This window comes from Natrix helvetica (assembly GCF_964273705.1).
Source record: "Natrix helvetica genome assembly, chromosome: W".
Classification (NCBI taxonomy): Eukaryota; Metazoa; Chordata; class Lepidosauria; order Squamata; family Natricidae; genus Natrix; species Natrix helvetica.
In genome coordinates, this window is record NC_138555.1 from 71,355,553 (window position 1) to 71,368,553 (window position 13,001).

Below are 13,001 nucleotides of genomic sequence, written 5' to 3' on the forward strand. Positions count from 1 at the left end.
GGGGGGTATCGGATGGAAAGTCAAGCCAGAGAATTGAGTGATCTGACCATGACAAGGGTGCAATGACTAAATCTCCTACTCCCAGATCACTCCTCCACTGGCCAGAGATAAAAATAAGGTCCAGTGTGTGACCTCCCTCGTGAGTGGGGCCCTGAACTACTTGGGTCAGGTCCATGGCTGTCATGGAAGCCATGAACTCCCGAGCTACCACGGATGTTTCCCCTACCGATGGCAAGTTAAAGTCCCCCATGACCAAAAGTCTGGGGGTCTCAACCGCCATCTCGGAGATCACCTCGAGGAGCTCGGGCAGGGCCGCTGATGCATAGCGAGGAGCCAAGTATACAATCAGCAAGCCCAACTGCCTCCCTGGGCCCCACTTCACACACAGGGACTCACACCCGGTTATCTGTGGCACAGTGGACTCTCTCGGCTCAAGACCTTCCCTTATAATGACCGCTACCCCACCACCCCTGCCCTGGGCCCGTGACTGATGGAATGCGCGGTAGCCTGGCGGGCACATTTCCACAAGGGGGAGACCTCCCTCGTGACCCAACCAGGTCTCCGTTATCCCCGCTAGGTCCGGCTCCCCCTCTGAGACCAAGTCATGAATGAGGGGGGCTTTATTAGCGGCGGACCTGGCATTGCATACCATCAGTCTCAGGCCCCGGCTCTGTAGGACCTGACCACCTAGGTTGCGGGGGCTGGGACAGGAGCCCGGCCGAATCCAGCGACCCCGGTCTCCCAGCCGGCTATAGGATCTCTGTCTGCCGTCGTACCTACCCCTCCCCAAGACCGTTAAGATGGAAAGACCCTCTTCTGGAATGTTACTATTCCCCCTCCCCCTAATGACTCCGCTTGCTCCCTTGCTCGCTCCCTTGTTAATCCCACCCGTCGGCCTGGCACAAGTCCCTCCCTCAATCTGACTAACCCCCCCCCTGGGACCCCCTAAAACACGAATAAAAACTTTGATTAAAAAACCCCCTGAGAGAACGCTTCGTCCACCTCTCTGGATTAATAAATCCCTCATCAAGGTGGGCCCTCGAAAGGGCGGAGGGCCATACCTGCGAGAGGGGGGACTCCCGCAGTAGGAGCAGGTCTGCCCTCGAGTATATGGTAAGGTTACATTTCCGACAGGGCTACAGTTTGGTTAGGGATGTTTACAGGTGGTAAAAAATTCATTTGTTCCAGTAGGGTATAACAGGCCCAAATCTTGGGTAGGGTGGAGAGGTGATCTAATCAAAACATCAGCAGATGGTAGTTAGTCCTGCGCCAAGGAGATGGTAGTTAGTCAAGGAGATGAGTTAGTTAGTCCTGCGCCAAGGAGATGGTAGTTAGTCCTGCGCCAAGGAGCCTCCTACCTCCTGCCAGGCTCCTGCCAGGCTTCCAGTGTCAAAAGCTTCCTGCCAGCCTCCTGCCAGGCCACCTGGCTTCCTGCCAGCGTTCTTCCGCCAGAAGCTGCCAGCCTCCAGCGCTCCTCCGATGTTCCTGCTGTGGTGGGACGACAGGCAGTGAGGCTGGAGGGAGCCGATACGATGTTCCTGCAGATGCTCCTGCCCGGTCTCCTGCTGGCTGCCAGCGCAGCCGGTCTGCCGACCTCCTGCCAGTCTCTCTTGGTGTCTCGCAGCATCTCCAGCTGACTCCACAGCCGACATCGGCCGGGCGTCTCTTAGCGTCTCTCTCAGCGTCTCTCTCAGCGTCTCGCGGCATCTCCAGCTGACTCACAAGCCGACATCGGCGCCCGGCGTCTCTCAGCGTCTCTCTCTGCGCCTCGGCGTCTCACGACCTCTACGGCTGACTCTACCTCTCCGCCTCTCCAACGTATCCATTTGCGGCCAACAGACCACCCTGGAGACCGACTCAAGTCGCGATGGAGAGCCAGGGTGGTCGCCCACTGACTCTGGCCCTCAGAAACAACAAAGAGGGCCAGGCAACATCCCCACCTCCAAAATGAGCCCCGCGGTCCATGCGGGACTCAAAGGCAGCCCGCCATTGCCTCCGGAAGCGGAAGTCTTCAGGAGCATAAAATCACTTGTGGACACTTGTCTCTACCATGTCTGCAGGCAACCTTCCTGGCTATACCTTTCAGTCACTATAAAGCCTCTGGAGCCTGGGGAGGGCGAAAAATGGCTTTAAAAAAGGGTGAACTCAGCTGGCCAGTGCGTGCATGCGCGCTGGCCAGCTGACAGGGCAGCGCCTCGCGTGCCCTGACAAATGATTTAATTTTGGATGCTATTTGGAACTCTGACATAAACTTTATTTCATGCTATGCATTTTATAAACTGCCCCTTTATCTGTTTGCACTCTAGTTTTATGGTACTAATTAAGGCTGATAACTTAAGCAATCAAGCAATTATATTAATTAACCTAATCCACTTTTTTCAAGCAATGTTGAATTATGAAAAGCTAACTAGATTAATACACCTTTATTTTTAGTACACATACTTAAAAAATCAAATTGCTTCATTCCCAAGCACCCCATAGATGCCCAAACACTTTTCACCCAGAGGGAGACGAAACTTTGTCTGCTTGCAAATGGGACGCTTTGAAATGAAACTGTGTTTCAGAGTGCCTCATTTGCAAGCAAGCAAAGCTTCCAGTCTGTGCTGAAAGAAAAGTGTGTCTGCCCTGGAAAGCCCTGTAAGCTGTTGCTGCCGTGGGCATGCAGATGGTGGGAGGGAGCTACCGGCCAGCTGCAAAATAAAACATCCCCCAAAATATGACCTAATGGGTCTTTTGGTCCAAAATATAAGACCCCCTCTTATTTTCGGGTAAACACGGGTACTTTGATATATGATTATTATTATTTTGTTGTTTTGCATATACTCTAAGAGTTTATGCACTGGAGACAATCTAATCATACTTGGCCAAATAAACCTCTTCTCTTCCCTTCTCTTCCCTTCTCTTCCCTTCCCTTCTCATCTGTGATTAAAAGTGGGTGCTTGGTAACAATCATGTATTTGCAAGGGCTGCAGCCTCTTGGAGTGATGTGATCACCATTTGCAACCTTCCCAGCCGGTTTCCAACAAGCAAAGTCAATAGATGAACTGGATTCGCTTAACGACCTCACAATTTACTTAGCAACTGCAGCAATTATTTTAATAACCACGGAAACAGATTGTAAAATCAGGCAGGACTCATTTAAACCACTGCCTTGCTTAGCCAGAGAAATTCTGCTCTCAACTTTGTGTCATGTTCCGTGTATGGAACGCCCAGCTGCTTCTCCACATATGGATCAGCGTCGCAGCCTCCACCTGGTGCCCTGTGCCCAGCTGATCCATTTGCTGTCAGCCTCCCAGCTGATCAGCGCAGCCGCTCCATTTGCTTCGTTCCAGCTGATCAGCACAGCTCCCAGTCATGCCCTTGCAGCCTCCCCTCCACGAATGGCAACCCCAAGATGGTTCACCAGAGGCTTGCCATTTCAGGGTTTGACAGGTGGCTCCCTCTACCATGGAGACAGCATCTGGAAGATAAGCAAAGGACAGCCTCCTGAGCTCTGGGAACGCCAAGGAGCTCGGCGATGGGGGAAGAGGCTGTAACCGGCCCTCGTTCCATCTGAGGGCCGGGAGTCAGGCAGCACGACCACCCTGGCCCATTTTGGACCCATTTGGGTCCATCAGGGTGGGTCGGGAGGCTGGAGGGAAGGCTGGAAAGAAGGCAGAGTGTGGAGCGGGGAGAGAAGCCGGCAACGGTAATGGCGATGGCGGCGTTGCGGTAGCGGCAGCGGCAGCGATGCAGAGAGCGAGAGGAGTGAGAGGCTGTGAGGCTGCGAGGTTGCGAGAGAGAGGCTGCAGCTGCGGCGACGCTGAGCAGAGAGGAAGAGGCTGCGGCTGCGGCTGCAGCAACGTTGGAAGGAGAGAGGCTGGCGAGAGAGGAGAGAGGCTGGCGAGAGTGGCTGGTAGGAGAGGAAAAGAGGCTGACAATGGCGACGGCGACGGCGGCGGCGAGCAGAGCGAGAGGAGCGACGCCGCTGCTAGGACATCTCCCGGCGGCTCCCACGTCCTCAGGCCCGCTGGCACCAGCAGCAGCCGTTGAAAGATCTGCCATGGACGCCAGGATCATCAGGACATTGGGTGAGAGCCAGTAACACCTGGATTTTGGGTGGGAGTCATGAGAGAGCAGGACTGGAATGGAGGCTGGGGGCGGCTGGGGGCGGCCTAGAACACCGGAGGCCGCCGGAAGCCCTGTATTAGGGCCATGGGTAGGCCAGAGGGACATCTAGGCCAAGAACATCTGCCCCTAAGAACATCGGCCCCCCACCCAATGGGGAACTCCAGATTACTATCTACGAACTCTCTATGAACTCTCACCCACCTAGGATCATCTAGGTTGCTACCACCCTTTGGACCATCTCTCCACCACTCAGACCACTTGGACATTTGATCATTCTCCCCCCCCCCTTTTTTTTGACTGACCACTTATTATCTACAGCACCTTTGACCCCATCATGTTTTTTAAGATTATTTATTCGAGGTTAGACCTGCTCCGCCTGCGGGAGTCCCCCCTCTCGCAGGCATGGCCCTTGACGCTTGTAAGGGCCCGCCTTGATGACGGGTTTATAGACCCCGAGAGGTGGAGGAAATGGAAGCTTAGGGGGTTTTTAACCAATTGTTTTTTATCCTTTTTAGGGGGTTCCAGGGAGGGTTTCAGGGTGGGGGGGGTTAATCTGCCCAGGAGGGGGGCCAGTGTCAGGCGAACAGGTGAGTCTAGGAGGGAAGTGAGTGTGGTGGAGGGGGGGAGGGGAAAGGACATTCCAACAGAGGGTTGTCTTATTACATCGGTCGCGGGGAGGAGGGGATGCGAGGACAGGAGAAGACCACAAGGTCGGTTGGGAGACCGTGGCTGTTGGATACGCCCGGTCGTTTGTACCAACCCCCGCAATCTAGGTGGTCAGGAACTACAGAGCCAGGGCCTGAGGCTGATGCTCTGCAATGCAAGGTCCGTGACCAACAAGGCCCCCCTCATTAATGAGTTGATCTCAGAGGGGGAGCTGGACCTTGCAGGGATAACGGAGACCTGGTTGGGCCACGAAGGTGGTTTACCCCTCGTGGAAATGTGCCCACCGGGTTTCCTTGCATTCCATCAGCCTCGGGCCCTGGGTAAGGGTGGTGGGGTGGCGGTAGTTATACGGGAATGTCTAGAGCCGAGAGAGTTCACTGTACCTCAGATACCCGGGTGTGAGTCCCTTGGTGTGAAATGGGGCCCAGGGAGGCAGTGGGGCTTGCTGATTTTATACTTGGCTCCTCGCTATGCATCAGCAGCCCTGCCCGAGCTCCTCGAGCTGATCTCAGAGACGGCAGTTGAGACCCCCAAGCTTGTGGTCATGGAGGATTTCAACTTGCCGTCGACGGGGGAAGCATCCGAGGTAGCTCTGGAGTTCATGGCTTCCATGACAGCAATGGACCTGACCCAATTAATTCAGGGCCCCACACAGGAAGGTGGCCACACTCTGGACCTTGTTTTTGTATCTGAACAGTGGACGAGTGATCTGGGAAGAGAGGATGTAACCATCACTCCCCTGTCATGGTCAGATCACTCATTTCTCCGGCTGGACTTCCCTGGCGCTACCCCCCACCGCGAGGAGGTGGAACCAAACTGTCCAGGTTGGTACCGCCCCAGGCGCCTGATGGAACCGGACAGGTTCCAGACGGAGCTTGGGCCATTCCCTGTAGCCCTGACCCGCTCTCGCTCCGAGAACCTAGTGGCCGCCTGGAATAGGGCGGCCGCTTGGGCCCTGGACCGAGTTGCGCCTTTGCGGCCTCTCCTGCGGCGACGACCCACCCGGGCTCCTTGGTTTACCAAGGACCTGAGGGTGATGAAGCGCCATAGGAGACGCCTAGAGGGCAGGTGGAGGTCCTCACGCTCCGAATCTGATCGAACACAGGTAAGAGCCTATTCACGGACCTACCTTGTGGCATTAAGAGTGGCCAAACGTAGACATTGTGCCACTCTTATTGCGTCCGCCGATAACCGCCCTGCCACCCTGTTTCGGGTCACCCGCTCCCTCTTATCACAGAGGACGCGGGAAGCCCCTTTACAGGGCAGAGCAGAGGAGTTTGGGGAATATCTGCAGGACAAAATCGCTCAGATCCGGAGCGGATGGGCCCCCTTCAGTGGACCAGAGGAGCCGTCAACAGTGAGTCTTGTGAGACCATTCTGGGAGGAGTTTGATTCTGTTGCCCCTGAGGATTTGGACAGGTTGCGTGGACGGCTGCGACCGACCACATGTTTAATGGACCCGTGTCCCTCCTGGTTGGTACTGGCATCCTGGGAAGTGACACGAGGCTGGCTACTGGGATTGGTGAACGCCTCATTGGGCGAGGGGTCCTTACCTACCGCCTTGAAAGAGGCGGTGGTGAGGCCCTTACTCAAGAGGCCTTCTGTTGACCCGATGGAGCTAGCTAATTACCGTCCAGTCTCCAACCTTCCCTTTTTAGCGAAGGTTGTAGAGAATGTGGTGGCACAGCAGTTTCCGCGACACCTTGAGGAATCCGAATATCTAGACCCACGCCAGTCCGGCTTCCGGCCCGGACACAGCACGGAGACGGCCTTGGTCGCGTTGGTTGATGATCTCTGGAGGGCCAGAGATAGGGGTTGTTCCTCTATCCTGGTCCTATTAGATCTGTCAGCGGCTTTTGATACCATCGACCATGGTATCCTATTGCGCCGGCTGGGGGGGATGGGAGTTGGAGGCACCGTCCTGCGGTGGTTCGGCTCCTACCTCTCCGACCGGACGCAATGTGTGTTGGCAGGGGGGCAGAGGTCGACCCTGAGGCCACTCACTTGTGGGGTGCCGCAGGGGTCGGTCCTCTCACCCCTTCTGTTCAACGCATATGTGAAGCCGCTGGGGGAGATCATCCGTGGTTTTGGGGTGGAGTATCATCTGTACGCTGATGATACTCAGCTGTACATTTCCACCCCAAACCACCCCAATGAGGCTGTCGAGGTGATGACCCGGTGTTTGGAAGCCGTCGGGGTCTGGATGGGGGACAACAGACTCAAGCTCAACCCCTCCAAGACTGAGTGGCTATGGCTACCGGCACCCCAGTTCAGCCAGTTGATACCATCACTGGCCATAGGGGGCGAGCAATTGCCCCCTGTGGAACGGGCGCGCAATTTGGGCGTCCTCCTAGATGCCCGGCTGTCAATGGATGACCATGTGGCAGCCGTGGCAAGGGGGGCGTTCCACCAGGTTCGCCTGGTGCGCCAATTGCGCCCCCTACTGGACCGGGATGCCCTACGCACGGTCACTCATGCACTGGTGACGTCTCGGCTGGACTACTGCAACGCCCTCTACATGGGGCTTCCCTTGGGACGCGCCCGAAGACTGCAGCTAGTCCAGAACGCAGCCGCGCGGGCCATTATGGGGAGTACTAGGTACTCCCACGTAACACCGTTCCTGCGCGAGCTGCACTGGCTGCCTGTGGTCTTTTGGGTGCGTTTCAAGGTGTTAATTACCATCTTTAAAGCGCTCCATGGCACAGGACCTAGCTACTTGCGGGATCGCATCCTACCACATACTTCCCTGCGACCAATTCGCTCTCACAGGGAGGGACTCCTCCTGGTGCCGTCCACTAAGCAATGCCAACGGGCGGCGCCTAGGAGTAGAGCCTTCTCTGTGATGGGCCCAACCCTCTGGAATGACCTCCCCCCCGATATCAGAACCACCACCGACTTCCGCTCCTTCCAACAAAAACTGAAGACTCACCTGTTCCGTTTAGCCGGCTTGGCCCATTCATAGTCTTATTTTACCTCCTGGCAGATATTTTTAATTGGGTATTTTTAGGGGTTATTTTTAAACATTGTTTTAATTGCTTTACTTTAGGTACAGTTTTTTACAGCCTCCTCTTTTAAGTATTTTGTATTTAACTATGTTTGTATTTATTCCCATGTATTTATGTGTTTTAATCTGACTGTACACCGCCCTGAGTCCCTTTTGGGAGAGGGGGCGGTATAAAAGTTTGAAATAAAGTAAAGTAAAGTAAGTAAAGTCTGTTGAGCAGGGTCCCACACTGTCATCCCCCCTCCCCAGCTTGCGAGGGTGCTCTTTGTGGAACCGTCTCACCAACCGTGCAGCCCTGACATCCTGGCATTTTACCCAGGAGGCCGTCGACAGGAGGCTTTTTCCATTTTACCAGGTATTTATCCTATGTATACGGGAGTCTAGGATTTGTTCAATCTCATAGTGAAGTTCCCTCTCCAGCTGAACAGAGCTGGGTTCCTGCCTCGGGGGACCCCGTACCTCCGAGGTCTTCACCAGCCTCAGCAAGCTACTATGAAACACTGGGTGTATCCTGCCCAACAGACAAGGGAGCTTCAGCTCCATGGTGACTGAGTTAATGGCATGAACAATGGGGAATGGACCCATGAATTTTGGAGCGAATTTACGCCAGGGCGCCTTTAAGCGTAGATGTTTGGTGGATAGGTACACCTGCTCGCCAACCCTGAATTGGGGTTGGAGGCTACGCTTCTTGTCGTTGTGGCCCTTTTAGGTCTCTGCTGCTTTCCTCAATGCAACTTGCACCTCCCCCCACACCAGTTGCATGTTGTCCACCCACTCAGCTAAGCTAACAGATGAGGGGGCCTCCCTAGGGTACTCCAGTTGCTTCTTCATTGTTGCACAGACCATACAGCTGTGGACATACGTAGTCCTCTAGGTCCTTTTTCATCCTGGGCCATCAAAATTGCTGGTTGGCCAGATGTAAGGTTTTCAGGAACCCGAAGTGACCAGCTGACCTGGCATTGTGGCATCGCTGCAGCACAGCTATTCGCTGGGTGTGGGGGATATACAGCTTGCTCCCCTTCCACGCCAGGCCGTCTCTTTGGGTTAACAGCTGGAGGTTTTCTTGAAACCATGGGTCAGTGAGCAGAGCCGCCTTTAAGAAGTAGGTCATCTCACCCAGACCCTCCTCCAGTTGGTGCCTCACTTGCCCATGAACTGTGGTCTGAGCCACAGGTTGCGACGGAAGTATAATGGCATGTATCATGTCCTCACACCCATTATGGTAAGTGGCATCCTTGATAGGGCATCCGCTAGGAAATTCCTTCCCCCAGGAATGTATTTCAACGTAAAGTGGAAGCGCCAGAAATACAGCACCCACCTGACCTGTTTAGGTGACAATTTGCGTGGGGTTTGGAGCGCCTCGAGGTTCTTATGATCCATCCACACTTCAAATGGTACACAACTCAGGACCTAGTTACTTGCGGGACCTCAGGAGTTACTTGCGTTACTTGTTACTTACTTGTTACTTACCCCTAGTTACTTGCGGGACCTCAGGCTCAGGACCTAGTTACTTGCGGGATCGCATCCTCCCACATACATCCCTGCGGCCAATCCGCTCTCACAGAGAGGGCCTTCTCCAGGTGCCGTCCACTAGGCAATGCCAGCGGGCGGCGCCGAGGAGTAGAGCCTTCTCTGTGATGGGCCCAACCCTCTGGAATGACCTCCCCCCCGACATTAGAACCACCTCGGACTTCCGCTCCTTCCGTCAAAAATTGAAGACTCACCTGTTCCGACTAGCTGGCCTGGCATGATTATAAATGTTACATCTATGAACTCCTGGTAGTATATTCTCATCTGGTTATTTTAAGGGTAATGTTTTAGTTTTAATTGTTTTTAGGGCTTTTAGCTTCATATTTATTTATTCTTCTGTACAGGACTCTTAATTTTAACCTCCTCCACACACATACATACATACATATATTTATAACCCTATTTATATTTGTATTTTATCTGTGATTTATTGTGGACTGTACACCGCCCCGAGTCCCTTTTTGGGAGAGGGGGCGGTTTAGAAATGTGAATAAATAATAATAATAAAATAACTCCCCTCCAGCTGATGTCGCCATGTCATGAGCACCCACCAGACTGCAAAAGCTTCCTTCTCCCATATCGCCCACTGTCGTTTGGTTTCAGTGTGTTTGTGTGATGTATAGGTGCACAGTTGCAGGTTCCCCTGCTCATTGGCTTGGAGAAGAACAGCCACCATTGCCACATTGCTAGTATCGGCCTGGACCACAAAGGGCTGCTCTGATCGGGGTGTTATAGGATGGGCTCTCTAGCAAACAGCGCTTTTAAGGCTTCAAAGGCCCTCTGACATTCCATTATCCATTGTAGCGGTTGGCTGGGTTGATTTTCCCAGTGTTCTGAGTTGATGCAGGAAGAACATTATTTGTTGTGCAAGGTGGCAAGATGGGAACATGCAGCTCTGCCTTTTAAGAGGGGATGATGAAACACACACACACATCTCTAGCCCGGTGCTCGGTACACGATATCCCAGGTAATCCAACTGAGTTTGGTGGAACTCACACTTGGATAACTTCACGCACAAATTCACCACCAACAGTTTTTCCAGGACTCAGCACACCAACTGTACATGCTCGTCTATGGATTTGGTGTAAATCAGGATATCTCCCTCCCAGATACACAAGCACCCTCTTATATAGGTGCTCATGCAAGACCTCATTAATCAATTGCATGAACACTGCTGGAGCCCCTTGCAGGCCAAACGGCATCACTCTGAATTGATAACTGCCTAAGGGGCAGTTAAAAGCAATCTTCCACTCATCCTCCTCCTTGGTCCTGACTCAGTAATATGCCTCCCTCAAGTCAAGCTTAGTGAAGATATGCCCCTTGGCCAAACAGGCTAGCATGTCCTTCATGAGAGGGAGAGGGTACATGTTCTCGACGCACACTCCATTTATTCCCCGGAGGTCCACACACAGCTGTAGTCCCCCACCATCCTTTTCCCTGAACAGGACTGGGGCCGCGATCTAGGACCTGGCCGGCTGAATAAACCCCCTAGCCAAGTTCTTCTCTATGTACCAGCATAGTTCCTCCATTTCCTTTGACGTCATAGAGTACATTTTTGGCTTTGGCAATTTGGTCCCTGGATGGATCTCTATGGTACAGTCAGTGGGCCAGTGCGGGGGGAGGACGTGGCACTCCTTCTCGCTGAATACCTCAGCGAGGTCTCTATACACCTGAGGGAAGTCCATTTCCTCCCCTGCAGCCTTGGCTCACGCGTCCACAGGAGTGGGGTTTGAGGTGTCAGTGGGGCTCGTTTTGGCCAGCAGAGGCGCCGTGGGCCTGTCCTTTGATATTTCCAGGCCGGCCCCGCAGATCAGATTTAAGCACCTTGAGTGTCAGATTTCCTAAAGATGCCCTAATTGATTCATAAGTATCGAGTCAAATTTTCAATACAAATCCAGTGATTTATTAGGAGCGCCATTAGGTAAGATCTGTTTGGAGTCAAGCCTGTGCTTTGTTTGATTTACTTCTGAACTTTACCCCTGTTCCTTCCCTCCCCTCAGTCTGTGTCATAAATCACATTACCCTATAAATGCACTCCTCCCAAATTGGCTGCAGTAATCTGAGATCCGACTCCAGCCAACAGTATTTGTGGAATGCACTCCCCCTCATTCTGTCTCCATGACAACATTGAGAGTTGACATTGAGTTTGACACCCCTGATCTTGGGGAACCCAGTTTTCTGACCTTAAAGATATTGTAAGTTTAAGTTAGTTGGCAAGAGATATTTAACGGTGAAGGGAATGTGCTCATCATTAATCATCTGGGGTGAGCTCTTCTCATCTGTCCAGCTTCAGAAAAATGGTTGACTATTCAAAGAGATGATAGGCATCTGCTAGACTCCATGTGGCATAACTTTCCCACTGGCTGGTGGGGAAGAGAGTGGGAGTTGCAGTCCTTCAAACTTTCCATGGTCACGGACTATCTGCCTTTGCTCTCTCCCCCCCTCCCCTTGTGAGTGCCTGTATGCACTTGTACACTCTTCCATGTGGCTACCTGTGTGCTGCACTACTGACAAGGAAAGTGTGTGTGGTTGCAGGGGGAATGTCTTGGAGCTTGCCTCAGCATTTGAGGGACTTGGTTGCATTTCAAAGTCTGGCTTTTTCTATGCTTGATTGTTCACAGAAGCTTTTGTAGTTGAAGTATGAATAATGCCTGAGGAGCAAATGACATGGGTTTTGTAATTTGTTAACTAACATAGTTATTTTTTATTTTAATCTGATTGATATTCTGTCTTTTAAAGTGATGGTCAGATTTATTAGCTTTTAACATTCCTAAACTGATAAACAAGCTGGAGACTAGCTCCAGATAAGAAAGTTTGTTAGTACAAATTGGGGTCTGGCTTATCTCTTTTGTGAACCCTAAACAACCTTTTTCCTTACAATTTATGCCCTTTCAGACCTCATTTTAATAAACATGTATGCTATTATCCTGTCCATTCAACTTTCTTCTTTCAGATTTCTTTGTTATGTTAACTATAAAAGAGGATGTAAGCTAAAGTTCGGGGTTCCCTGTTTGAGAGGAATCCCTTTTGTCTGAATATTCTGATAAACTGTAATAAAATGATATTCCTGTCTCGGTTTGTCTCATTGGAGAATATGCACGCTGAGGCACAAGCCTGAAAAAGCCATATTTGGCCTTCAATTTGGCAAATTGCCAGCCTGCAGAAATTTTGCCTCAGAGCAATGATTTACAGTCAAAGGTAAGGAATAGGCAGGTGCACCCCTGGATTTTTTTTTCAGGGCCTTTCTTTTGTCTTTGGTCACATTACCTCAAAGATGCTTTTAGAAAAGAGAAGATCATTGAATGATCTGAGAGGGAATGAAGCAGCCATCTATCCTTCCTGGGACAGAGAAATTGGTGAGTCTTGATTTTATTTTATTTCTAAGAAGCATCCAATAACCTTTTTCCCGTATGCAATGTAAAGCAGCTTCTTAGTTAATTACTTTCCTTTGTGAGCTAGAGATAAGTTGGCAAAAGTACAAAAGGCCCTCTAGAACAGTGATGGCGAACCATTTCAGCACCAAGTGCCCAAACTGGAACACACGTGCATGCACGTGCCTATGCGCGTGCCAGAGTGCCGGAAACCTGAAGACCAGCTGGCCGGTGTGTGCCTGCCTGTTTTTTGGGGTGTTTTCAGGGCATTTTTGGGCCATTTTTGGCCCAAAAAACAGCCTGAAAATGGCTTGAAAATG